The sequence below is a fragment of the Canis lupus genome, chromosome 7 (assembly GCF_048164855.1).
Source record: "Canis lupus baileyi chromosome 7, mCanLup2.hap1, whole genome shotgun sequence".
Classification (NCBI taxonomy): domain Eukaryota; kingdom Metazoa; phylum Chordata; class Mammalia; order Carnivora; family Canidae; genus Canis; species Canis lupus.
In genome coordinates, this window is record NC_132844.1 from 4,047,834 (window position 1) to 4,073,629 (window position 25,796).

The 25,796-nt window shown below is 53.1% G+C and overlaps 1 long non-coding RNA gene across 2 annotated transcripts; it reads right to left on the bottom strand.

Moving 5' to 3' along the window:
- Window positions 1-8,771: 8,771 nt before the first annotated feature.
- On the bottom strand, window positions 8,772-21,915 carry LOC140636486 (uncharacterized). 2 transcript variants are annotated; one of them, XR_012033673.1, is made up of 4 exons: window positions 21,786-21,915; window positions 13,924-14,117; window positions 12,576-12,810; window positions 8,772-12,051 (listed from the first exon to the last, which is right to left on the bottom strand). It is a non-coding gene; the product is annotated as an uncharacterized lncRNA (long non-coding RNA). The 2 variants fall into 2 exon arrangements; XR_012033674.1 differs by lacking the exons at window positions 8,772-12,051; window positions 12,576-12,810 and adding an exon at window positions 12,829-13,295.
- Between the last annotated feature and the right edge of the window lie 3,881 nt (window positions 21,916-25,796).

Sequence of the window (25,796 nt, forward strand, 5' to 3'; positions counted from 1 at the left end):
GGCCGATCTCCCTGTGTGACCCTCCTGTGAAGCTGCAGGCCATTGCGTTTAGGGCCCGCCCAGGTAACCGGTGTCATCCCCCCCGTCTCGACACACTCTCCCCATCCTGGACACAATCACAGCTTCCAAGTCCCCTTCCCCATTTAAGGTCACGTAACAGGTGGCAGGGACTAGGTGTGCTCTGGAGGGCCGTTCCCCAAACCGCTGGCGGAGGTGGTCCCCAGGCAATTCCTGATGCACTTGGGGGCCCCGGGAAGAGACAGGCACTGGATGTAGGAGTGTTCGGGTCCTCAGCACCGTCAGCAAATGGGTCGTATTTACTGTCGTGAGCCTGGACCACCCAGGGAGGGCGTGGACATAAGAAAGATGTCCAAACACCTGGGCCTGTGTTCAGAGGTCCGGATATCGGGAGAAATCAGCTAAGGGCACTGAGGAGCAGCTGGAGGAGCCAGAGGAAGACCGAGAGGCTTCTGAGAGGCAAGCAAAGAGCGTTTCTGAATGGTGGGCTGCGTCAAGTGCACCGATGGGTCCAGGAGAACAAGCTCTTCGAGCGCTGGGCTCGGCCACCTGCAGGTCCCCGTCGCTCTCAGCAAGAGTGGTCGGATATAGAGGTGGGGACAGAAGGTGACGCGAGAGGTCCTGGAAAAGAATAGGAAGGAGGAAGTGGAGAGAGCCCACACTGACAACTTCTCAAGGTTTTGTCCGCCCGGAAGGCAGTGCCCACAAGAATCCCTTGGCCTGCCCTCACTTGGAGAACGGCGGAGAGGAATGGCCCCTGGAACTGTCCTAGCTGGGATCCGAGGAGCCAAGGATGATGGATGCAAAGACTCAACCTGACTTTTGTCCAAAACAGTCCTTGTACTTGTTATCGCTAAGGCTGTCTACACTCTGAAACCCCCCCCACTGACGGCGGGTCCCCGAATTTGAAACCCTTGACGGATGGCTACGGACAGAGGGACCACATGGGAGCCCGAGCCCCGGCACAAGCAGAGATACCCAAACCCTTAGAGACGCGCTGGGCAGTGTCCCGCACGCCCCTAAGCGCTGCAAGAGCTGCTCATACAAGGTTTCTAAGTTGGTGGGAGCAAGGCAGCCCCGTGCACACACCCTGCAGATGCAGAGCTAATTAACCTCGAACGAGGCAAGTCTCCAAGTCTCTCGGAGAAGCTTATCTACGCCTCCTGAAACTGGGGGCAATAGCTGGGGCCCGATTTTAACTCTAGGTTTGAGGAAGTGTGAGGCATTGCTGTAAGGCTAATGAAAAGAGGCCTGAGTACGAGCTGTTCAAGAAAATCATCGGGGGGTCCCGTGAGCTTCTAGAAGATGCTGTAAGGGACGTACCTGTCCTAACTGGGACACGTAAGAGGACACAAGGCCAGGGGGTGATGGCGGCTGAAGCTCCTCGGGGCCTCCGGCCAGCAGTGCACGGGGCCCTGCGTGTATCACTCCATCCCCGCGGAAGCCCCGAGCGGAGCTGCTTCTGTTAGACTCACTTTACAGTCGGGAAAAAGGGGGCTCAGCTCACACCGTTCTCACACGAATAGCGGACATATGCAGAAGTGGGGGGCGGGGAGAAGGGACAAGAGGTCGGGGGTCCAGAAGCGCACCTGCTCCGTTGCTGGGCATCTGAAAAATGCTTTGGCCACGGCCAATGTCCTCGGCGAGGGCCCATTAGAAAAAGCAAAGGAAAGGCTGCCTTTGTGGACGGAGGAGGAGCCGCAGACGCGGAGAAGGTGTGGGGTGGGGATGGCTCCCTGTACGTGCACCGGTACTCACTTCTGGCCGGGGCGGCCCTCGGAGTTTATCCGAGGAGCCGGGGGTCGGCTAGCTGCCAGGATACGGTGCCAAGGAGGGAAAGAACAGGGCGGCCTCCACTTCCTTCCACACAGCTCATGTGCCCAGCAGGATTTTTTTTTTTTTAATTAGCCCAGCCGTTCTTTTAACGGGTGACCTTTAACACAAGGATAGTACTGAACACCCCCAAAGACGGGATGGTGCGTGTGTAGCAGAGATTTGGCGCACGAGGACAGTAGCTGTCGGCTCCCAGAACCTTCCCGGGCTACCCAGGCCCAGGACTAAGCAAAGCTGAAAAACAACGGTTATCCTCAGCAGAGCTTCGGACCGCAGTCTTCGTCGCTGAGATGCTCCCGGGCAGCCTCAGGGGTCTGCTGCCCTCAAGTAACCCCAGCTGCCCGGCCTCTCCCCCTGGAGAGCCGCACGCTGCTCCCGCTCCTGCTGGCTCTCAGCAGAATTTGTATTCTGGAGGCGACTGGGGGGGCTCAGTTGGTTAAGCTTCTGCCCTCGGCTCAGGTCATGACCCAGGGTCTTGGGATGGAGCCCTGGCGTTGGCATCATCGGGCTCCCTGCTTCTCCCTCTCCCTGTGTCCCTCCCCACTGCTTGTGCTCTCTCTCTCAAATAAATAAAATCCTTTTTTTTTTTTTCTTTAAGCAATTTGTATTCTGGGATCAATTATTTTCAGTTTCCTCCAAGGTGACAGTCAAACTGATTTTATTAGCACGGACGGCTGGGGTTTTCAGGGAGGAGAAGCACCCGTTCAAGGCACCCATACCAACTCCTCTTCCTTCATGTGGCTTCGGATCCGTCTCTGCAATGGGCCAAGCTTTCACCGGGCTGTGTGGCATCTCCTGGGAATCCGAGAGGTGTGTGTGCACACCAAGACGTTCACGGGGAGGATCCCCTCAGATCTTTATTAGTTGAAGTGATCTGCATAGATCTAATAATTATGGAATGGGAATGCGGGTTTTTTGTTTGTTTGTTTGTTTGTTTTCAAATCCAAATGAGGTCTTACTACTAAGATAAAAATCACTCTCTGGAAAGGTTGCTTTTTCCCACCCAACCTTTCCCAGTATCAAAAAACCCCCAAAACCCCAAATGCTAGAACTCATACACCTACCTGGCCTAGTGATGAAGTGCATGTGCTCCAGCAGGGCAGAAGCAGGTTAGTACTTTGTCTCTGCTATTGGGTAACCGAGGGTCGCTGCGGAACAAGTTTCTTCATCTACAAAGTCCACAGTAGCCAGAGGACGCACCCACAGGGCTTTGCGTGGATTCGATGCCAGAGCCCTTATGAAACCCGCAGCGCAGTACTTGGCTCCCAGAGAACACGTCAAGGATCTTAGGCACGGTCTTAGCACCTGTAATAACAGCTGTGCTTAATGCGCAGTTTACCCAGGCCCAGCACCGCCCTGAGTGCTCTCCAGAAGTTAACCCTTAACCCCTCATTTTCACAACGACCCTATTGTCCCCACTCGAGAGAGGAGCAAATGGAGGCACAGAGAGAAGGGATTTGCCCAGGAAGACCGGGCGCCGCTGGCCAGGCCCCCGCCCCAAGGCCGACATCTGGCCCAGGGCCTGCACCCTTCCCTGCCAGCCCCGGCTCCGTGACACCTGCTGGGGGTCCAGGTGGCTCACCGCCTCGTATCCAAGAAAAGTGTGTCTGGGAGGCCAAGAGAAGGCCGTGAGCTGTGTCCCCAGAAGGAGAGATGATCACAAGCAATTTAAATGCGGGGGGGGGGGGTCCCCTGAAGAAAATACTCAGCTGGCCCAGCAGGAAGTGAGTCATGGGGAAACCGGTGATGCTTCTAGGGTGGGAGATTTGCAGGGTGGACGCTCCCCATCAAGAAGGGACGCAAGTCACTGTGAAGTGAGGGGCCAGAGGGATGCTCCGTGAGGGGAGCGAGGGGAAGGCAGAGGGGTGCAGGGAGGGGAGGAAGGGACCCAGCGGCAGTAAGGGAAGGCCCGCCGCCCCCGCGTCAGGGCACAGCCCGGCCCTCCTGGGACTGCCCGCTGCGGGACGCGCTCTTGAGACTCACAAAGGGAATTGTCGGTGCCCAACGTCCTTCCAGGTTGTCCGGCCACAGAGGCCGGGATGACATGGCGCGTGTGCCCCAGGGTGGCTGGTGGCGGCCTTCATTCCATTCACCCGGTCACTAGTAGGGGACGTAGGGGAAGGGCGATGGGTGGGGGAGGTGGCAGGCAAGAAACTGAGACCCCTTTGTGGAGTTTTGCCCCAAATTTTCTCTTCGACGACGCTAAAGGAAAATTTCCAACTCACGATGCTTTCGGAAAGCATCTGGTCTTTTAATAAAAAGGTGCATCAGAGGAGGAGGGCTGCACGCAGGACCTCCCGGGAGAGGCCTGGGCCGTCCGCACCGAGCCTGCAGCCCAAGGGCCTGGGCCGCCCGCTGCTGCCCCAGGACGGCTCCGGCCAGGACTCAGCGGCACAAAGCCACGCCTCGCGGAGTGAGCACAGGTCCCCGCGGTGTTTGTCACTCGAGCCTGTCTCCACGGGGATAGAAGCCCTCGGATGGGGGCTGAACTATTATTTTCAGAAGCTGACCACTCTCCAGGAAGCTTTTTTTTTTTTTTTTTTTTGGTGCAAATAGTGCCTCTGGTTCCTACCAACAACTCTGAAAACTCCTAACCCCTGAAGCGTGGAAGGGAATTAGTGAGTGATATTTTTCAGCTCCTTTTCCTTGCAGTTCTCCCTTTTGGGGGAAATTTTCACCCGTAAAGCAAGAGAATGGGCGGTGAGTTCTCCTCGGTGGTAAGATGCAAGCTAACCGTACGCCCCGCATGCCTGCCGTCGGGTAATCCAGAAACTCCTCACTGGGCTGCACTGAGGCCGCGTGTGACCCCGGAGATGCCATCAGTGCTCCGGGACTCACACCTGCCTGGTGATCTTGGAGCTGGAGGGGGGCTCCCTGCCCCCCGGGGACCTGGCTATTCCATGCAGCTTCCTGCTCCCAGCCCAGCGCAAGGCCAAGCCGCTGCTGCCTTCGCCGCCTCTTCTGGGGGACGATGTCCCAAACGATTTCTTTGACCACACAGATAAATTCTCATTTAAATTCAGGCACAGACACCCACAGGCTGATCGACAAAGACACACCACGAATTGAATGATAAATAATACATTCAGACAAAGACAACATCAGCTCTTATTTGCAGATGAAAGAACACTAGAAATTATTTCTGATGGAAATATAAAAGATTAAATTCAAGCGGGGAGTGGGGGAGGGAGTTTTTTTTTTTTTTTTTTTTAAAGCTCCATAAGAAACAACCTCATTGTTTCACTTTCAAAAAGGCACTTTCTGTCTCGAGTTGGGAATGCAGTGGGCACTTGGTAACCCAGGCCCCGGAGGGAGATGCTTGTCCACTACCGACAGAGCCCAAGGGAGCAGGAACGGAGGCGAAATCTGAGCGAGGACACCTGGTGATGGGCAGCCGGGCTTCCATCTCCCTTCTTCTGGTAATTTCCTATCAGAAAACTATCCCCTTTCCACTCCCATTCTGTAGAGCCAAGAGGTCTTGGAGCCGGGAGCAGGGTCAGGAAGACGAACCCAGTCATCCCCGTGAGACCCTATCGCTGGACTTGGCTCTCTTTTCACCCGTTTCCAGCCAGTGGGATGTAAGCTGGGGACTGCTGGGGCTTGTGAGGTCAGGAGAGCCTGCCTGAGAGGTACAGATCCCCGGTTATGTGGTTGAGTGCCCGAATGCAGCCCTTCCTGGAGCGAGGCTGCCCTGGATGCTTCGGCTACAGAAGCCAATGAATTCCTGTTAGTGCCTACATCAGTTTCAGGGGAGTTCCCCTCACTGTGTCAAGCACCCAGTAAGGTGGACTGGTGGGTCCTGCTCAAATACGTGCGGCATACACGACCTTACACATATGTATCTGCACACCTTCATATATATGTATATCTACGTGTCTGTCCAGCTAGCTAACTAGTTACGAACGTGAAGGCAATCCTCTTGTATTAGTATGAAGTTTACCCACCGACTGGCTAACCTTCCATAGGAAAATCCAGGTTTCTCGATTGATAAATTAGGGGGTAGAGGGGTGTGTGGGTGGCTTAGTCAGTTAAGAGTCAGACTTGGGCTCAGTTCCTAGTCTCAGGGTCCTGGGATCAAGCCTCTCCTTGGACTCCTCCTCCATCAGCTGGGAGTCTGCTTGTCCCTCTGCTCGTGCACACACACACACACTGTCTCTCTCTGTCAAATATAATCTTTTTTTTTTTTTTTTAAATAAGGAGTAGTTACTTTTTTGTTAAGGATTATGCAGGATGTCTATAAAGAATTACATGACACACAAGACCCTCAGCCGAGATTGGGGGAAACGATTTTCAGAAGAAGGGGCCCATGGCCTGGAAAGATACCTCAAAAGATGTTTAATACAATATGGAAAATATAACTTATAAAGGGAAAATTAATAATAAGAATCAAATCAAAAGCGTGACCATTATGAGACTATACAATGCCGGAGACAGGTGAAAGAGAAAGTCAAGAAGGAAGAACCATGACCAGCTTGAATCATTATAACCTTGCAATTCTCTACCTCAGGGTTTAGGAAAATTCCAATAGGATAGGGGGAAGGTTTGCAAAAGAAGATTTTCACCTTCTCCTCTGTGGAGAGGAGCTGGTATTGACGGATCTTATCCTCATGTGGATGGTCCAGAACTCATGCTCAGAAGATGCACCATCTCTCCCTTCCTGTCCCCAGAGAGAGCGTCTAATCGAGCTATCTTTGGCTCCTTATCCCATAGCCAACTCATTTCATCCTTTTCATTTTATCTTCAAAAATATATATAGATTCTAGTTTATTCTTACACTTTGGTCCCAGATACCATCAGCCCTCAGTCCTCGGAGTGTCTCCCAAGTGTCCTCCCTCCTTCCACCCTTGCCCTTCTATCATCTCCTCTAGAGACCACAAAGTGAGCTTTTGCAGATACAGCTCCAATCATATCACTCCTCAGTTCAAAACCTCTCCATCTCCCCCCTCAAAAAAAAGCCAAAATTTGAATTTGATCAGAATAAAGATGGAGTGATTATGACAGCGTTCAACCACAAATGAAGGCAGAGGGGCTACATTTTGCCTCTTTTCTAACTGAAGAGCCAGTGCAAAACCCAACAGAGAATATAAGTAGATCAATATTCAAAGCTCTATGAAGGTAAAAGTAATCAAACCTTCAAAAATAAAAGCAGGTAGACTTCAAGCATTCGGGGAAAAAGAAAGACTCAGGCTGTCTGGATTCACAACCTAGCTCTACCATATGACAAGCCGTGAGTTGCTGGGCAAATTATTTCACTTTCCAGGGTCCCGATTTTCTCATCTGTGAAATGGAGATGCCAACAGTACCTACTTTATCTGGTTGTTATGAAAACAAAATAACTAATGTCCTTAGAACCTTGCCTAACATGTTGTAGAAATTGAATAAATATTAATTCTTAATATTTATTATTATTTGTGCTAAAGAAAAAATTTCAGATAAATTAGTTATGAGCAAGTATCAAAATAAGGCTTACATCATGTTTGGAAGGGAAAAAGCCTAAGGTAGGCCAAGTCAGAGATATTTTACAGGAAAAGAACATGGTGAAAATATCATTGTTAGATACAAAATAAGAAGAATGCCTGGGTTAAAGGTCCCTGAGCTCCTTTCTGACAATCAGCTGAGAGTCAGCGGGATGGGTAGATAACTGATTTCCTAGACCAGATCTTCATTCCATTAAAATTCAGCAGAAAACTGCATAAGCACTTTTTTCCAGAAGGAGGTTATAGATTTTTATCATGTAGAAAAGTTTTGCCCCAGGCCTGATTTGGGACACTTTTTCTATTATGGGAGAGAAGTGTACTAAAACACTGTGTACTCTCTCTGTTTCCTTGGAAGTGTTCTATAAGGGGAGAGTGATGATGAGTCATATTATCATTTCTATAATTATGAGAGTGAGGCCTCCCCCCGCCAAAGTAGACCAAGTTTACATGGTTAGGCCATATGACAGGACCACAGAAGAGTATACAAGGGAATCCCAGTCATGTTATCATGGAAAAGGTATAGTCTTTGAGCCAAGAAAACTTATACAATCAAATCCTGGTTTGGTCAAGTTACTCAACCTCTTTTAGTCTCCCTTTTCTCCTCTGAAAAGAAGGAGGATGATATCTATTGTGTGGTTGAGGTAAGACAGCATATATCAAGAACCCAATATGCTGATATGGAATGTAAACTTAAGATACTAATTTCCCCCTTTTCCTGCTCCCTGTTCCTCTTTGTCTTGCCCACTGTGGCTAGGAATCTTCAACTTTTATCTCAAATACAACCTGTTAAGTCCCTATTCCTCTTTGTCTTGCCCACTGTGGCTAGGAATCTTCAACTTTTATCTCAAATACAACCTGTTAAGTCCCTAAGCCAGTTGTCACACCCTCATTGCCTACATTTATTAGGGATTCTCAGGAGGGGAACAAAGAGAGCAATAATTAGCCTCTCCCATACACTCCAAATGGCCATACTTACCCTGAGAACCTAAAGCCCCATGTCACAGGCATTATGTCCTAATGGCTCCAATGTGTCCAGTCTTCAGAACTCCAGAACAGCATGAGATTCCTGATGTGGCTGAGAGAGTAGCCTTCCCCTCCACCACGCTGGGTCATGCGTTTGCAACCTGAGCTTCTGTCCACCATCTGAATGATTCCACCAGCTTCTGACATATGTCCCCCCACCCCAACCACAGCACTCACCAGCTCCCTGGGTCAGGTGGGGACAGATGTTACAGTGTCTCCTCCATCTATTTTATCTTCTTTTCTGCTCCCAATTACAAACTAGAGTTCCCATGCATTAGACTAGAGTCAAACATGGTGGTAATAAAAACAAACAAACAAATAAAAAAACATGGTGGTAACGTGTTTGGGGAAGAGGATGGAAGGAGGGTAGTTTATTGGAAGTAGTTACCCACTGCACTCAGTTATAGTATAAGCCTTTATCGAACACCATGAATTTGAATTATGTCTAAGGAGGGAAGAGAATATAGACTCAGTTCCTGTTATGATTCACGGCCAATTGGAAAGGGGAGCCTGTTCCTAAAGGCTGGGGTAGTCATGTCTCATCTCCCTTATGTCCTCCACATCCTTGCTCACAATGGAATCTCAATAACTACCAAAAGTATGAATAAATTAGTGAAAATTTCTCTTTAGCCAGCCGAATACATACTCCAAAGGCGTGATGAGGAGGATTTTAAAACACAAGCCAATATTTGTTTAATGAAGCAAATGCCTCCTTTCATAACATAGATACGGCGAGGGGATTATAACACAATTGGTACATTTATTTTGCAGTTTGGAACTCTATTATGCTGAATTTTCAAAAGATGTGATTCTTTTCAGGCCAAAACATTTATGATAAAGTATCGGGGCACTGAAAATAATGGCCCATTGTGTGAGGGAGGATAATAAAACATGTACATTGTCAAAATTAGAGATTGGGCTCAGATCAATAAAATGAGACTCAATTTCTAAAACAGCAAAGTGATTCCCAGAAGTAAAAATATGGAGCAAGTTGAGAATTGGGACTGTTGGTCTGGCTGAGCATGAGTAATAAATACTTCGGAGGTCCACAGAGGGCCCCACTACAATAGACCGTGGTGCGTCGGGCTGGGATCAGGGATTCACTCCAAGGTCAAATAGGCGCGTGTTTATTACTCTTGATTTGGCCTTCATAAGTACAAACCCGGTGGGAATACTAACTATATTCTTCCTCAAGTTGCAAATTTCAAAATCAACATAGACCCAAGGAGTTTCAAAGGAAAATGAGAACAAGAAATGGTTTTTTAAAAAGTAAGTCTTACAAGAAAACACAAATAAGAACAACTGTGTTTGCTTTATGAGGAAAGAGATTAAGGGGAGCCATGAATCTTTAAGTATATAAAGTTATGGTGCAGAGAGGACAAAAATGATTTATTCTCCCCATACACAGTGGATAGTTGAAATAATAAAGGCATGGTGCCAGCATTGCTTCATGAGCACTGATAAATCTAGAAAACAGGCGATGAGGACAATTATTGGCATGGTCTGTTCCACCTTGGGCAAAGGCTGGCCTTACTTCAACCTATTACTCAAAAACTCTGCTTTTCTTCCACTAGCATAAACAAAACTATCCTCACAGAGACCTCAGAAGGAGGGAAAATTCTCTACCTTCTCACACAGAAGGTATCAAAATAAGAATAGTATATTCCAGGACAAAAACAATACGATAGAGTGGTGGAGGGAGAGGATAGACACTATTACCACCAGACGCCAGTTCCCTGTTAATCCTGCGTGTGTGAACTGGTGAGGTCTTAGGGTGCTGGGGTAGGTGGGGACGTCTGTCCTCCGTGAACTTTCTACACTTTAATTTGGTTTGTGATTCCCAAATATAGGCCTACAACCTATGTGAGTCTTACCAAGAAGCAAAGAGGAGGGTCTTTGCTCCTCCTTCCTGAATGCAGGGCAATAGGACTGTCTTCTGACCCTTCAACAGCTCCCATCCATCCCAGGGACAAAGCCACAAGCACTCTACAGGTGACCTGATGGCTTTTTCCCCCACCCTCCTCCATCACCCGGAGCAGATCAGTCTGACCTATATCTCCATTCTGTGTCGTGTTGTCTCATACCTCGTTTCCCAAGACTCTTCCCAGCCTCTTCAGATGAATGTTCCATGTGTAGCCTCTGTGTGGCCCTCATTTCAGACATGGCCTCGGAACTTTCCTTTGGATCTCTCTTGATTCCATGCTCTGCTGTCTGAGAGCCACCTTCCCCTCCCTCCACACCTGCTCAAGCTCCTAAACCCCAGACCTGGGATCATCAGAAACACCAGTCCCAGAAGCATAAACTTGACCATGCTACCCAAGGCCGCTCTGAGTATAAATGAATCATAAGTATATAAAAGGGTTATTTGGGATGAAATGTATGAATACCTGGCCAAGATTCAGGATCTCTCAACCTGCCACTCTGTAAGATCGTGAGGGAAGTAGATGGAGGTCTCTTCCCCTTGATCAAGAAGAAACACCCCCCTCTGTTCCTGTGAGGCCTCCAGGGGTCAGAGAAGTGATGGGAATGGCTAAACTGGGACAGGCAGGGCAGTGGTGGGAAGCGTGGCCCACTGGAGAACATCCCCATGTGTCTTAGGTTACTAGAGCTGCCATAACAAAGTACCACAGGCTGGGGACATGAAACAACGGAAACGTATTTTCTCCCAGTTAGGGTTAGCCGGACACTAGAAGTACAAGATCAAGGAGTTGACGTGGCCGGTTCCTTCTGATGCTTCCCTCTTTCCCATGTGAATGGCCACCTTTTCACCATCCTCACATCGTCTCTCCTCTGTGTCTGCCTGCGTGCTCATCGCCTCTTTTTCTAAGGATCCCGGTCATGCTGGATCAGTGAGCACCCTATGACCTCGTTTAACGTGGTTACCTCTTGTAGACCCTATCTACACGATTAATTCCCGGGAAGACACTTTGAATCAATCTGACCTGGGCTCTGTCCCAAAGATAATCCCATAAACAGGCACAGAAAAGAAAATGGTACATTTCAGAAAAGATCTGTGACTTCTCCGGGCTTCCTTCAAACCTCAGGCAGGGAAGCTGCTTCTAGGCACAGTTCAGGAACGGCGGTGGTAGAGGGACTGTAGGCCAAGAGTCCTCTTTGACCCTTAACAGGCACAACTGCGGCCGATCCTGTAGAGACCTGGAAGCCGATGTCCAACAGACACCAGAGCTGTGCGGCTGGGGCCAGGAGCTCCGAATGACGGGCAGGCTTCATCTGTCAAATGGGCAGGAGGTGGGTCAGGTGCAGAGAAGCACAGGGGAAATAGTAAAGAGAAGTCACACGGACGAAGGCCGCAATCTCATGCAGGGTTGGCAAGTAGGATGTCGCTCCTGCGCCAACTCTGATCGGTAGTGGCTGCGGGGAGTATTGGTTATGGGTTTGTACACTCTCTGCAACCTCATCGGGACACGGAAGGGAAGAGTGCGGTGATGGATTAATCCTGAGCACAGAGCGGGGAGTGGTGGTGACTGTGCCTTCCCTGCTCCAGGAGGGATGATGGGGCAATACCAATCAAACACCCAGGCTTATGGGATCTCTGGGTGGCTCAGCAGTTTGGCGCCTGCCTTCGGCCCAGGGCGTTCATCCTGAAATCCTGGGATCGAGTCCCACGTCGGGCTCCTTGCATGGAGCCTGCTTCTCCCTCTGCCTGTGTCTCTGCCTCTCTCTCTCTCTTTCTGTGTCTCTAACGAATAAATAAATAAAATCTTTTTTAAAATAAAATAAAATAAAATAAAAATTAAAAAAAAAAAAACAAAAAACACCCAGGCTCGGAGATGGGAACCTGTCAAGGGTGCTTCAGCTCCCAGAGGCCAGAAGCTAGGTGAGGGTCTCAGCACAAGAAGCCAAAATAGAAACAAGGCATCTGCTTTGTACCTCCTGGAGAGCGAACCAAAAGCGTAAGCTCCGTGGAGGTCAGCGCAGAAGTGGGCAGACCTGAGGCGCTGAGTTTTAGGAGCTAACCAATAAGCTGAAAGCCCGAGAAGAGCTAAGAATGAGTAGTGCACAAAAGCCCAACGGAGCAAGAAGCCAGAGCACAGGTGCGGACGTGAGGTGGACGACGCCAGCGGTGATGGTGACCCAGGAGCACCTGGAGGACGACTGGCTCGCCAGAGGAGTCAGGCAGCAGGCAGTCCCCGGAGGATCCAGTTGTGCACACCCCGGGGGAGGACCCAGCTGCTGCTGCAGAATAAAAGGCTGGGCACTCACCGCACGGCCGGACCCAGCCTAGGGCAGGCGTTCATGCACCGGCAGCTCGCTCAGCCGCGAGAACAGCTGCCCAACAGCTGCACCGTGTCAGGAGTGAGAGGCCACAGAGCACACTTGCGTCCTTGAGGGGCTCGGGGGGAGGCCTGAACACCAGACAGGCCAAACCACAGCAGCACGTAAATGCAGCAGGACGCAGACCCGCCGAGGCAGCCACGATTCACGGCCGCATCCGAGCCTGTTGAGCAAAGGAACCAGGACAACAAATACTTCGAGAAAGGCAACCTCATTATTATAAATGCTTCACACGTATTTACTCATGTCATCCTCCCGGGGAGGTATTTCGTTGTTACCATTCCACAGATAAAGAAACTGAGGCTCGGACATCAAGTAAGTTGCTCAAGGTCCACAGGGGGTAAGTGGCAGAGCCACAGGTCAGACCTTCATGGTCTATCCTATAGCCCATGACTGGCTGCCCCTCAAGGAAAGGGTAGACCTGGATGAAAAGGTCACTCTTGAAAGATATTTCAGGATGAAAATGGACCTTGGAGTCCATCTCGTCCAAGTGAGACATGGGATGGGGATATCTGGGCAACTGCCCTCAACCATCTTCACTTCCCAGACTGTTCTGAATCCTCTGAGACGACGGAGGCAGCCAGTGTGCTCTAGGGTTAGCATCCCTCGCACAAAATTAATGGGCGCCCAGCAAGGATGCTGTTCAATCTGAAATTAAAAGTAATCAAGGATGAATGATCAGGGTGCTGAGGGTGTCATCCCAGTATAAAGCTATGATCCCTTGCCCAGTTTATAGATCCCAGCAAGTTTTATGGACCTGCTGGAACCCAATAAAAGAGAGTCTGGGTCCAGGGAGGAAGGACCCTACAACATCATGGCAGGTGCATCCACTAACAATTCCTCTAGTCCTTCCCCAGAGAGGCTGTGTGGCCCTATGCCTCAGGCTCACAAGGACAGGGAGACCCTGCACATGGCGAGGTCTACCAAATACAAGAGCTGACTTGACGCGGACCTTTGGAGCCTCAAAGCATCAATCTGGCCCTCCTTTTCCAATGAGGACACAGGGTTCCAGGTAATAAACGAGTGTAGCCAGGCCCCAGATTCGCTTACACTGGGCCCACTGAATCCAAGGACCCATCGGTTATCATTTCCATGGTCCCCAGATGAAAAATTGGATGCACACACACCCACACTGGTCTGTGGGAAAGCCAAGTGGAAGCCACACTCCTCCCAAACCCAGTTCAAAATAGTAAATCACAAAACAAGATAGCTTTCTGCGGGGAATGGCAGGAAGAAAACCCATAAGGGGCCATAGGGTTGGTGAACCCCATCGTACCTCCATTCCGGTCACCAGCCTGGCTCCTGCAAAAATCAGACAGATCCTGAAGGATGACGGTTTAGGTGGCTGCCATTCAGTCGAGGCCAACGCAGCTGCTCTACCAGATGTGGCATTTTTGCTAGAGCAGATGCACAGGGCCTGGGGTATGTGGAACGCAGCCACGGGTCTGGCAAATGTATTCTTCTCCGTCTCTATCAAAAAAGAGGATCAGAAGCACATAACAGCATATTTATAGTCGGGTTTGAGGGCAATATGAACTCTCCCACCTTCTGTCCTAACAGAGTCCAAAATAAAAACCTAGACTGGTTACACATCCCACAGAATCTCACACTGGTCCTTTTATACACTAATGACATTATGCTCATGGGGTTGGATGAGCAAGAAGTGGCTAGAAAGTACGTTGCAAGCCTAACTAAGGCACGTGCCCTCAGGAGGCTAGGAAATAAGCCGTATGCAGGCTGAGGAACCCACCACATCCTTGAAAAAAGTAATAATAATAATAAAATAATAATAATAATAATAGCAACAACTTAGGTTCCCGGTGATCTAAGGAATGCCGGGGCATCCATTCCAAAATAAAGGATGAATTATTGCATGTCGCACATCTCTCCCTGAAGAAGGAGGGCCCACAATGCCAGGTTCCAGTGATGGGTCCTAGGGACGTATGACTACCTCTGACCAGGCAGGAGGGGCAGCGCAGGCAAGGCAAGAAGAGGCTTCCGGAAGCCCCTGCCCTCAGCCACGGCTAGCAAGAATTCAACTAGCAACCGACGTGACTGCTAACCACCGAGTCCCAAGGCATTCCTAACCCCCCCCCCACGACCACCCCCTCGGCAGAATCCCAGAGGCCAGTCCAACAGCTCCCGACACAGGAGGAAGGTAGAGTGTGGATGTTTTCAGAAGTCCGTCCAGGTGAACATTGCTGGGGCGCCTCCAGAGCCCCGGACGGGGTCTCTATGTGGGAGGGGCCACCCCAGGCCCTTAGCAATGGCCAGGAACCAAGACACTGAGCGTCTAGAGAGGATGGAGGAGGGCGGGTCAGGCCAGGGTGGAGCTGGAGGAGAGCGCTGGAACGTCCTCCCTATTCCTATGGATGTAAATACTTTGACCACTACGACAACCACCAAGGCCTTTTGTTTCTCAGACTGGGTTCCGCCAGATACTCTCACAACTAGGGACAGTGGGTGAAGCCCAGGGGCTGGGAGGGGAGCCGACACCCCGTCCCCTCCGAGGACAGCGATGGAGACCAAGAGTTTGGCTCCTTAGCTGCTCCTCGGGGTGGGCGTCACAAGTATCCGGACATTCTTGCCACGGTCTAAAATCCCAGGGCTGGAGACGAGGCACAAGGGCCTGCCGCTGCCGTTGTCCCCATGTGCGAATCGATGACATTCACTAGTTGGTGACTGCCGGATGGCGGGTACTATCGAACTGCACAATCACAGCGTTATTGCTTTTCCTCTCTCCTCTCACGGAGCAAGGAGGAATTTATGATATCGTAATTGTTTCCATGGCAGCAAATCATATTGTCCCAAACAGGGGATTTTATGACTTCATGGCTGGATTAAGAAAGAGGAGAAATCAGATTGGGAGTGAGAAATCTGCTCAGGCATAAATATCTTCGATGATAGCAAGGGGAATAGAGCAAATTACAGAGGCGAAATTGCCTTCGGTTTAAACGTTTTTACAAGTTCATCCCGGTGCAGAAGCCCCTTCTCCAGGCGTATAATTTGTATAATGATGCCTCTTTGCTCGAATTCACAGAAGGCTAATGGGGAAGCTCGTCTATTTCGGGAATGCTCCAGCAATGCTATTACTAATTGTTTTTGCAGCAAATATCTGGATTTCTGCTATAAGCAGTTTTGTTTGGCTTTTGTATTTGTTTGGGTTGTTTGGGGGAGTTTTCTTTTTTTTTTACTCCCTCAAGATTTTATCTCCCCAAATTCATCTGATATAAACCTTTCCAGATAAAAATTGGCTTTATGTCATCTGAAAATCTGTCAAGAACTCTCTCCTCACTAGAGGCATCTGCTTTGCCTTCCGTGGGTTCCTATCGACTTTGTTCTCGTATTCCCAGTCTCTCATCAGTTTCTGTCTAGTGCCTGAGGAAAAAGCAAAATCTCTGCCTAATTTTGAAGCCACTTCCGTTCACCTCGGTTTCACTTAGCCATATACAACGAAGACTTGGGATGTTAAAGTTCTGGGTCTCTCTCTCTCTCACTCGCTGGCTTTTTCCTTCTCTCTCTCTCCCTAATCTCTCTTCCTTTCACTCTCTTCTCCTACTCCCCCTCCCCATCTTGCCCCAACCCCACCCACCCCTTTTTCTGCATAGACATATTTCCAGTACCTTCTAAGAGTAATGCCCCCCTCTCTTCCTCTTAACCGCCAAGTACCCAGAATCTGCAGATTCCTGCTAATTCATAAACTTCTCCGCAACCAGCTCACCCAGGAACACCGTAGTGCTTCCACCCCCTGAACACCCTGGAGACACCCTGCTCCTTACTAATGTCTCTCATGGATCCTTCCACTCTAGTTCCGAAGATTCACCCTTGCTGAATCCTGTACAATGAATTACCCCCCAATATGATTCCACGAGCAAGTGTGCCGTGATGGTCGGTTTCATGTCAGTTTGGGCAGACTATACCACCCAGTCACTGAATCAAGCAGTAATCTGGATTTTTCTCTGAAGGCATTTGGTAGAGGTGGTTAACATCCACAATAGGTGACTTTAGGGAGATGACCCTCAAGGTTGTGGTGGGCCTCGTCCAATCAGTTGAAGGCCTTCAGCACAAAAACAGGTTGCTCAAAGAGATATCGCCTCAAGATGTAACATGAAATGCTGCCTGTGTTTCTAGGCTGCTGCCTGCCCTATGGATTTAGGACTTTCCAGGCCCCCACAGTCACATTCACCGATCCTTAAAATAAGTCTCTCCGTGGGTGTTTGTGTGTTACACTTCTCAGAGGGACGCTGACCGACGCATGTACATAAAGAACACACCAGGCGTTCGGTGACATATGCTGAGCAATATGCTGTAAGAAATACAAAGGACACAAAAGATGTGGTTCGTTTCCCCCCCAAAGAGCTTACAACTCACGGGAGAACCGAGACTAACGGTGCCCAAAACAATGGCAAGTTTTTTTAAAAAATAATTAAAAACAGGATTTAGATGTTCTGTGTAGATGCCCGGGAATTCAACAGAAAGACATACCAGTGAGAACTGGGGGGCCAGGGAACATTTCCTGGAAGGAAGCGGGTGCTGAGCTGGCCCGGGGAGGAGTTGAGGAGTGACACAGGCAGAGGGGAGGCACGAAAAGCCAAGAGGAAGAAGGCACAGAGGCGGGCATCCGTGCAGGCTGGTGACAGAACCAGGAGGAGACCAGTGTGACCATGCGGAGCACATTGAGAACCTGGAGAGTGAGGCTGGAGAGGCAGACTGGAGGGTGTGGGGGAGACCCCAATAAACCCTGGGAGAGTTGTTTGGGTCTTGCTGTTATAGAAGGAGATCCCAGGGCTTAGAGAGTAAGGGAACTTAGAGGCCGACGGGTTCGAGGACCCTGCCCGAGCGCCCACGGCTAATTCGCTGGCAGAGCCAGGGGAGCGGGTTTCTCCACCCTTTGCCTAATTTTGTTCCCACGACACCTCTCTGGCTCCACGAAGAATAGAGAACTGGCATCAGAGAGGAATCGTGGAGTTGGTGGCCTGCGGGAGCAGGGAGAAGGGAGGCTCCCAGGTGTGGGAGGGGACGGTCGCCACAGGGGAGCATGGGGGGAGGCATAGGATGACGGAAGGACACAGGGTCACGTAAACCCCACCGCGCTTTCTCCGTCGTCACCCTGCCCGGGTCCTCCACCCTGCCTGATGTCTGCGACTCCTTCCTGACACTGCCACCCTCGTCTTCCTGACACGTCCTCCCCTCCCTCCTCTCCTCACGCCCCTTCCCTGGAGTCCTCCTCCCCCAGCACATCAATATAGGGGTTTCACAAGGAACCGTCCTGGGCCACCTCGTCTTCTCTCAACCACACCTTGGCGACCGTGGTCGGCCTCTTGACCTCCACCCTTCCCTTGGGAGGGCCTCCAGGTTGCCATTTCTGGGTCTGGCCACCGTCATGAGTTTCAGGCTCACGGGCTGAATCACCTATTAGAAAGCCCCATGCTGGATGTCCCCCGGGCCACTCTCCTCCGCACACTTGATCCTCCGGTCTTCCCCGTTTCTGGCTTGAGGCTCGGACACTTTGGGGCCCAACATCTCAGCATCACTTTTTGTGCCACGGTTCCCTCTTGTTTGTGCTCCGTGTTCACAAACTTTGGATGCCAAGTTCTGCTCATTCCACCTCGCCAGTGGCCCCGGGATCCCCCGTGCCTGGCTTCCACGTCGGCCTCTACCTCTCCCACCCACATGCGGGCGGCTGCGACTTCCAGCCTGGATGCTTGCGCCCTGTCTTGCATTTCTCATCCCCAACCCATTTCCAAGGCTGAGTTAGAACTAGATTCACTCTCCGGAAACGCAGGTCCAGTGCACTGTTCACCTGCACAGCATTTTTGAAAATCTTTCCAAGGCCTTCGAACAGAAGTAAGTGCCCTGCCTGTCTTCTTCACCTTCCTGCACACCCTTAGAGGCTCCACTCTAGGCTCCCCCCAGCTCGGTGGTCATCTTCCCTCCTCGCTGACGGCTGTCTTGCCTCTGGAGGTCTGTCCATGCTATTCCCTCTGGCCGGACGGCCAACCCCAGGGTCGACATGTCCGAGCACAACCTAACTTTCACACCCATCTCAAATGTCCCTCTTTCTCAAAGCCTCCCTGAACTCACGTGGAAGTCATTTTCTCCCCTTCTGCATCCTCGTAACTCAAATCTGTAACTCATTATTTTCCTCCTTAAATTACTATTCCTGAACATGTTTTACCTCTAAGCTTTGGTTACAAACTCCCCGAGGGTAGAAAATGAATCTTGACAGCACCAACTCCAAAGCATCCACACGGTGTTTTGCATACACTAGGCAGTAAATAAATATTTCCTTAAATGAATTCTGAAAGAAGAAACTATGGGACTTGGTGTGGATTGGGGGAAAAAATTGTTAAGATGGGAAAAAAAAGAAATGGAAAAGTTTTTACCTTTCTTTCTAAGAAAGAAAAGTAAGAGAAAAGTTACTCCTTTCTTTCTACCTTAAGAAGTGACACTGGCAGGGGACAGTGGCTCCAACAGTGGAAGAGGATTTGGGGGCTTTAGGGGACAAGAAGACTCCTAAATGGGAAATGGCCACCAGGCAGCTGGAAATATGGGCCTGGAATTCAGATGAGATGCCAAGACAGGGGCACAGCTGTGGGAGAGAAAGCTCTGAGGGCACTCCTGGTCCCCAGCGAATAAAGCGGAGCAAGAGAAGCGCACCGGGGAAGAACCCGAGCCTTGAAAAACAGGAAAAGAGAAAACAAAGAAATCGCAATCAAAAAGTAGGAGACAAGAACTGACATCATAAAGACGACAGCATCTCCAGGAGGAAAGACATGCCAGCAGTGTGACATCTAGAGACATCTGAAAGAGACCTGGTGAATGAACGTTTATTGAACATCTTCCATGTGTCGGGCGCTGTTGGATGTGTGGAAGGTTCAGTGTTCGATGTAACAGAGCGGCCCGAAGAGTTACAAGAAAGCACAGGTAAGTATCTAGCAGGTGGCCGTGAAGTGCCATAAAGAAAAGACAGTGGGGCAAGGGGACAGAGAAAGTCAGGGGTGTCCCCTTAGCTAGGAAAGGTCTCTCACCACGGAGGTGACGTCTGAGCAGAAAGCTGAATCAAGTGAAGGAACGAGCCATGTAAACATCTGGGAAAGTGGGGCACCTGGGTGGCTCAGGTCACGATCCCGGGGTCCTGGGGTCGAGTCCCGCCTCGGGCATAGAAGGGGGACAGCCAGAACTGGGACTCTGCTCCCAGGGCACAATCCTCGCCCGGCTCACCGTCCGTCTACCTCCAGGAAAGCTGGCCCTGCCTGAGTGCCCGGCTGGCCCAGCCACCACTGGGCGGGGTCCCTGACTGAGCTTCGGAGAAATCCTTGTGGCCTCGGAGTCCTAACCCTTCCTGACCAACCCCTAGTCCAGGTCGCCGGCAAATCCCGCGGTCTTTTCCTCTCTGGCTCTGGGCGTCCCTGTCCTGTTGGCCTGTCACAGCCCCAGAACAGACCCCATCCTTTCCCAGGAGGGAGTCTTCCCCCCGTAGGCCTCGTAGGCCTCATCCGGCTGAATCTGCCTCCCCTCGAGCCTCCCCTCCGAGCCTCCCCGCCCCAGCCACAGGCACCCTCTTCTCTTGGTGTCGCTTGTACACACCATCGTCCTTATGTTGCTTTTCTTCCTTCTCGGGCTGGGATTGGGACAGCTTCCCACCTCACCGGAGCCCCGGGCGCTGAACCCTTGCACCCAGAGCCCCGAGCTCTTAGCCTCCTCCCTGGGGCCCTCTCCCTTGGCCTGAACTTGTCCCCGCCCCTGTCCCAACCCTGTTCCCAAGCCGGGCCACAGGCTCCACAGGCCCAGCCATGCCCTCTGGTCAACCTGCTGGGCGACCCCACACCTGCCGCAGGCCTCCTGGCTCCTCACCGCTCCGAGTCGCTGGGCCGCGGCCCCCCGTGCGCCCCAGTCACCCCCCACCCCGCGCACGATGTCACGGCCCGAGGCTGGGCTTCAGCAGGTCACCGCTGAGGATGACCCCGCTCCCAGCCGCGCTCCCAGCCCCATCCACCGCCTGGGCGGAGGGGCCTCAAGACCCGGGAGGGCCCCGCACCCCGGCACCCGGCACCCGGCACCCCGGCACCCCGGCACCCCTGCCGCGCGCAGCTCAAGAGCACAGCAAAACACGTGAATTAAAAAACAAATAAAACGCAGCATCTCTGCTCTGAAGAAGTGGGTGCAAGTGGGTGGGGGGCGGGGTGGGGGGCGAGCAGGGGGGCGGGGGGGCGGGGGCTTCCTGGGCCATGCCCTGCACCCAGGGCCCCTCTCCCCCGCATCCGGAGCCGCCTCCCTCCCCCGCACCCCTGCAGCCCCGGGGCCCGCCCCTCTCCCCGGCACCCCTGCACCCCCGGGCCCTCCCCTCTCCCCCCTGCACCCCCCGGGGCCCACCCCTCTCCCCCGCACACCCCACCCCCCGCCCGCCTCCCTCCCCCGCACCCCTGCACCCCCGGGCCCGCCCCTCTCCCCCGCACCCCTGCACCCCCCGGGCCCTCCCCTCTCCCCCGCACCCCGGGCCCCGCCCCTCTCCCCCGCACCCCTTCCCCCCTCCCCCTCCCCCCCCCCACACCCCGGGGCCCGCGGCGAGCTCTCCGGGTTAAGCCCCAAAGGCAACCGAGAAGCCTTTGGAAACCAGATTCCTCTTGGAGGAAACCGGCCGAGGGAAGGGCAAAACCGCGGAGCCCAGCAGCGGGCAGCGGCGGGGGGCGGGGCGGGGCGGGGGCGGGGGAGGGGGGAGGGCCCAGCCGCCCGCCCCGACCGCGGGACCCGGAGCGCCGCTCTCGCCTTTGTTCCCCGAATTCCCGAGGACTCCCCGCCGCGTGCAGTCCCCGGGCCGCGCGCTAGAGGTCGCTGCCGTCACGCTCCGGCCGCGGGGGGTCCTCAGGGCTCCGCGCGGGGCTGCAGCCGCGCCTGCAGGGCCCGCCCCGCCCCCGCCCCCGCCCCCGCCCCGGGTCAGGCGTGTCTCGACGCGTCCACCTGCAGCCCCTGTGCCCTCCGTCACCGGGGGGGGGGGGGGGGGGCCACCGAGGGTGCCTCCAATGAATTAGCATGTTTCAAAAGCGCTGCCTAGTGTGTGACGCTGCGAAGGCTTCCTATTCCCGCGCCTCCCCTCCTGGGCTCCCCGCTGCATCACTTCTTCCCAGGGCGACCTACCTGCGAGCGACTCGGGGGAGGTGCAATGAGGGGGACTTGAGTGCAGGCCAGGGTTTGCACACGCGCCACACCTGCGGCCAGCCACGGCCCTGTCGCCCTGGGTCCGGGTCCCTCCCCGCTGGGTCTGTGCCCAGAGCTAAATGGGCGAGGAAATCCGACGGGGAGGAGACGGCAGAGCTGGTAACACAGGAGGTCCCTGAAGCTGCTCCTCCAAGAGCAGTGTCCGAGGGGCCACCTGCCTTCCGAAGCCCACCTCGGCCTGGCCGGCTCCTGCTAGTCCCCTCCTGCGGCCCCCAACCACGTTCAGCTGTCCCCACTTCGGTCCCAAGGTGGGAGATTGCAAGTCCCTCAACACAGGCCCCGCAGAGGCGAGCGACAGGCCAGAGTGGACGGAAAAGTCAGCGGCAGGTTGGCTTCAAGGCAAGGCCCGAAGCCTGCGCTCGGCCTGGGCTGCATTTCCACCCCTGGCCTTTCCTGGGGGCCCCAGGAGAAGCTGGATGGTGGCCCAGAGTCACCGCACATGCAGACGCTGCTACAAGACAACATAATTCAGTGTTGGGATCGTCAGCATCGTGGCGCAGACCCCCAAGTCTTAGGGAGATTCCTAACAGAGCCCGGGACACCGGTGTAGACGGGGGAAGACTTCTTGCTGAACAGCACGGCTTCACCCTCCTCCTGGGGGTGGTGAAAAGGGGCCCAGAGCAGCGGGGGAGCCTGGCCCAGGTGGAGGAGCTACGGCCCAGCTGGAGGGGACGGCAGGAGCCGGGGCCGCGGCGCCCGAGCCACAGGGAGGACTCTGCACCCCTCCGTTGTGGTGGTGAAATACGCATAGTGCAATAGTTACCATTTCAACCCTTTTTAAGTGTGTGGTTCAGCGGCCCAGAGTAGATCCACGTTGTGGTGCCCCCGTCACTACTCTAGAACCTCTTCCTCATCTCAAGCAGACGCTCTGCGCCCCTTCAACAGCGGCCCGTGCCCCTGTCCCCGTGACCTCCAGTCTCTGTATCTGTGAATTTGCCTATTCCGGACGGGCCCCATGGAAGTGAAACCGTGCGGTGTTTGTGCTCTTGGGACCGGTTTAAGTAGCATAATGTCCCCAAGGATCATCCATGTCACAGTGTGGGTCCGAACTTCATTCCCTTCTGAGGCTGAAGAATATTCCATTGTATGGATATATGACATTGCACTTGTTCATTCATCTGTAGATGGATTTTGGGGTTGTTTCCACTTTTTGGCCACTGTGAATAAGGCTGCTGTGAACACCGGTGGACAAGGATCTATCTGGGTTCCTACTTCCGGTTCTCTAGGGTAAATATATCTAGGAGTGGGATTGCTGGATCAATGCAGTAATCCCATATTTAGGTTCTCGAAGAACACGCTGTTTCCCCACAGCAGCTACGCCATCTTACATTCCCACAAGCAAGCACAGGATACCAATTTTTCCACATCCTCACCCAACACTTGTAATTTTCTGGGTTGGTTTCTTTGTTGTTGTTGTTGCTGCTTTTTCTTTTCTTTTCTTTTTTTTTAATAATAGCCATCCTAATAGGCAAAGCGGTATCTCATTATGGTTTTTTTTTTTAATTTTTATTTATTTATGATAGTCACACAGAGAGAGAGGCAGAGACATAGGCAGAGGGAGAAGCAGTCTCCATGCACCGGGAGCCTGATGTGGGATTCGATCCCGGGTCTCCAGGATCGCGCCCTGGGCCAAAGGCAGGCGCCAAACCGCTGCGCCACCCAGGGATCCCTCATTATGGTTTTGATTGCATTTCCCTAATGATTAGTTATTATTGGACATCTTTTCTGTGCTTACTGGCCGTTTGTGTTTTCTTCAGAGAAGTGTCAAGTCCTCTGCCCACTTTTGTATCTGTGCTGCCGAAGCAAGCACACATCTGCCCACTTTTGAACGTCCGTACACTTTTGGGGTAGTATATGGCGTTTCTGTCTTGGCTTGGGCGCTTCCTAGCTGTGTGACCCAAAGCTAGTCACATAATTTCTCTCAGTTCCTTCATCCATAAGACAAAAGTAATAGTATTTACCCATAAAGGGTTGTATGGTTGAGTGGGTTTGTATGTATAACGTGCTTTGAACGATGTCATTGCAGATACTCAGTGAGCATTAGAGTCCCCGCTACACGAGGTGGCTTGGAGAGGGGAGCCGCGGAGTGCGGGGTGGTGGGGGGCAGCGGGTGCTGGTGGGGACGGCCTCAGAGCGCCTCGAGGCTAGCCTCTATATACAACAGGAAAGGAAAGAGAAGAAAGTTAGGCCCAAGAGTCCAGGGGCAAGAGGGGCCCTGGGAGCCACTGCTCAGAGTCCCAGTCCAGTCCTCGGACCACACTTCCTACCGACTTCCATTCCGCCCTGCGGTGCTCTGTGAGTGTCCCCACGGGATAGGACTCGAAGGTCTTCAAACCACCTCGATATCCTCTCGTGGGCAGCCTGTTGACGGGCCTGCACACGTGGTCGCCTCTGAGGCTCGGGGTGGGAGGCGGTGGGAGCAGGAGGCAGTGTTACCTCCAGGATTGCCTTGAGGAGGAAAGGGAGCCCCCCGTTCTCTCGGTGCTCGGAGCTGGCCACCCTTCTGTCAGCATCGCGGCTCCCACCTTTCCCTCCTATTTCCTGTGGGGGGGGGACCAACGGGAGTAGAAGACTGGGGAGTAGGAGAGCCTCTCCCAGAGAGCAGCTCCTGGGGCCTCCCCCACTTCAGACAGAGGCCGTACTGAATGGAGCCCGGCTTGCCTGTGGGTGACCCCAATTATTCTGTGCCTGCTGGCAAGTGTGACACTGCCAACTGCCTCCTGGCCCCCGTGGTGGTGGCAGGTGACACAGACTTCGGTGGGCAAATGGGCACAAGATGAGCCGCGGCCACGCCGTCTGCCAGAGGCTCCCACGGTGCCTCAGAGACAGCAGGATCCGCTCACAGCAGCTTGCCAGGACCCAGGCGCTCTGCGTCTCTAACCCGGCCTGGGCCAGGCCCCGGGCACTCTGCGTCTCTAACCCGGCCTGGGCTGCCAGGCCCTCTCCCGCTCGTCGCCCCTCAGCCCCGCTTCACCTCCGGCGAGCTGCACGGCCGCACTCACACAGTCGCCTTGCTGATGATTCACATCAAATTTCCTGTTTGGCTTCCTTTAGAGACGCATGGCTCCTGGTGCTTTTACCCATCTCCTCGTGGTGCATCCGGCCCGGCCCGAGAAGGCTTATCGCGCTTGTCAGCCGCACAGCCACGCTTCTCCACCAACGCTACCCCGGGCAGCAGGAGAAAGCTTCGCACTTTAAAAAAGCCTTGATTATTTCTCCTTCCTTCGACTCTTCCCCTGTTGCTTCTAGGATTAATCATTGCAGGCCTTACAACCCCGGGGTCCCGGCACACCTTCCGTCATCGCGTGCCCGATGAGCAAGAAGCCCTAGCGGCCCCAGCACCAGGGCCTCCCCCGGGAGGATGGGGGCAGGGGGCCCAGAGCATGCAGGGTGGCCCCCGAGGCCTGCGCTGCCATGTGGAGGAAGACGCCAGAGCTTTGGGTCGCCCAGTACACCCAGGATGATGAATGCCACCGATGTGGCTTCCACACCAGTGGTTTTCAAATTGCTCCCCGGTGGTGCCAGGAGAGAAAGAAGGGGTGGAGGACGAGGGGCAGCCAGGCTCTGGGCCCCCTCCCTTGATTCAGGGAGAGTAGCACTGAGAAAATACAAGATTTTCTCTGGAAAAAGGGCTTCGGTGGCCCCTAACATGCGAACCCACCACCGTGCTTAAGAGGACACTGTCCTGGGTGAAAAGACCTCGGTCCCAACCTAGCTCCACAGTCTTTGGCAAAGAGTTTGAGGTCTCCCTGCCATCTCCGAAATTAAAAGACTCGGGCTAGGAGATGGCTAAGGCCCTTCCCGTTGCCCGATCTCATCTTAAATGGGCCTGATAACCCTTAGACGACCGCGCCACTCTCCAGTCACAAAGACGGAGAGCTCGGGTCCAGCGCTGCCACTCATAGCTCTGCCACCTGGGCAGGAGGAGGC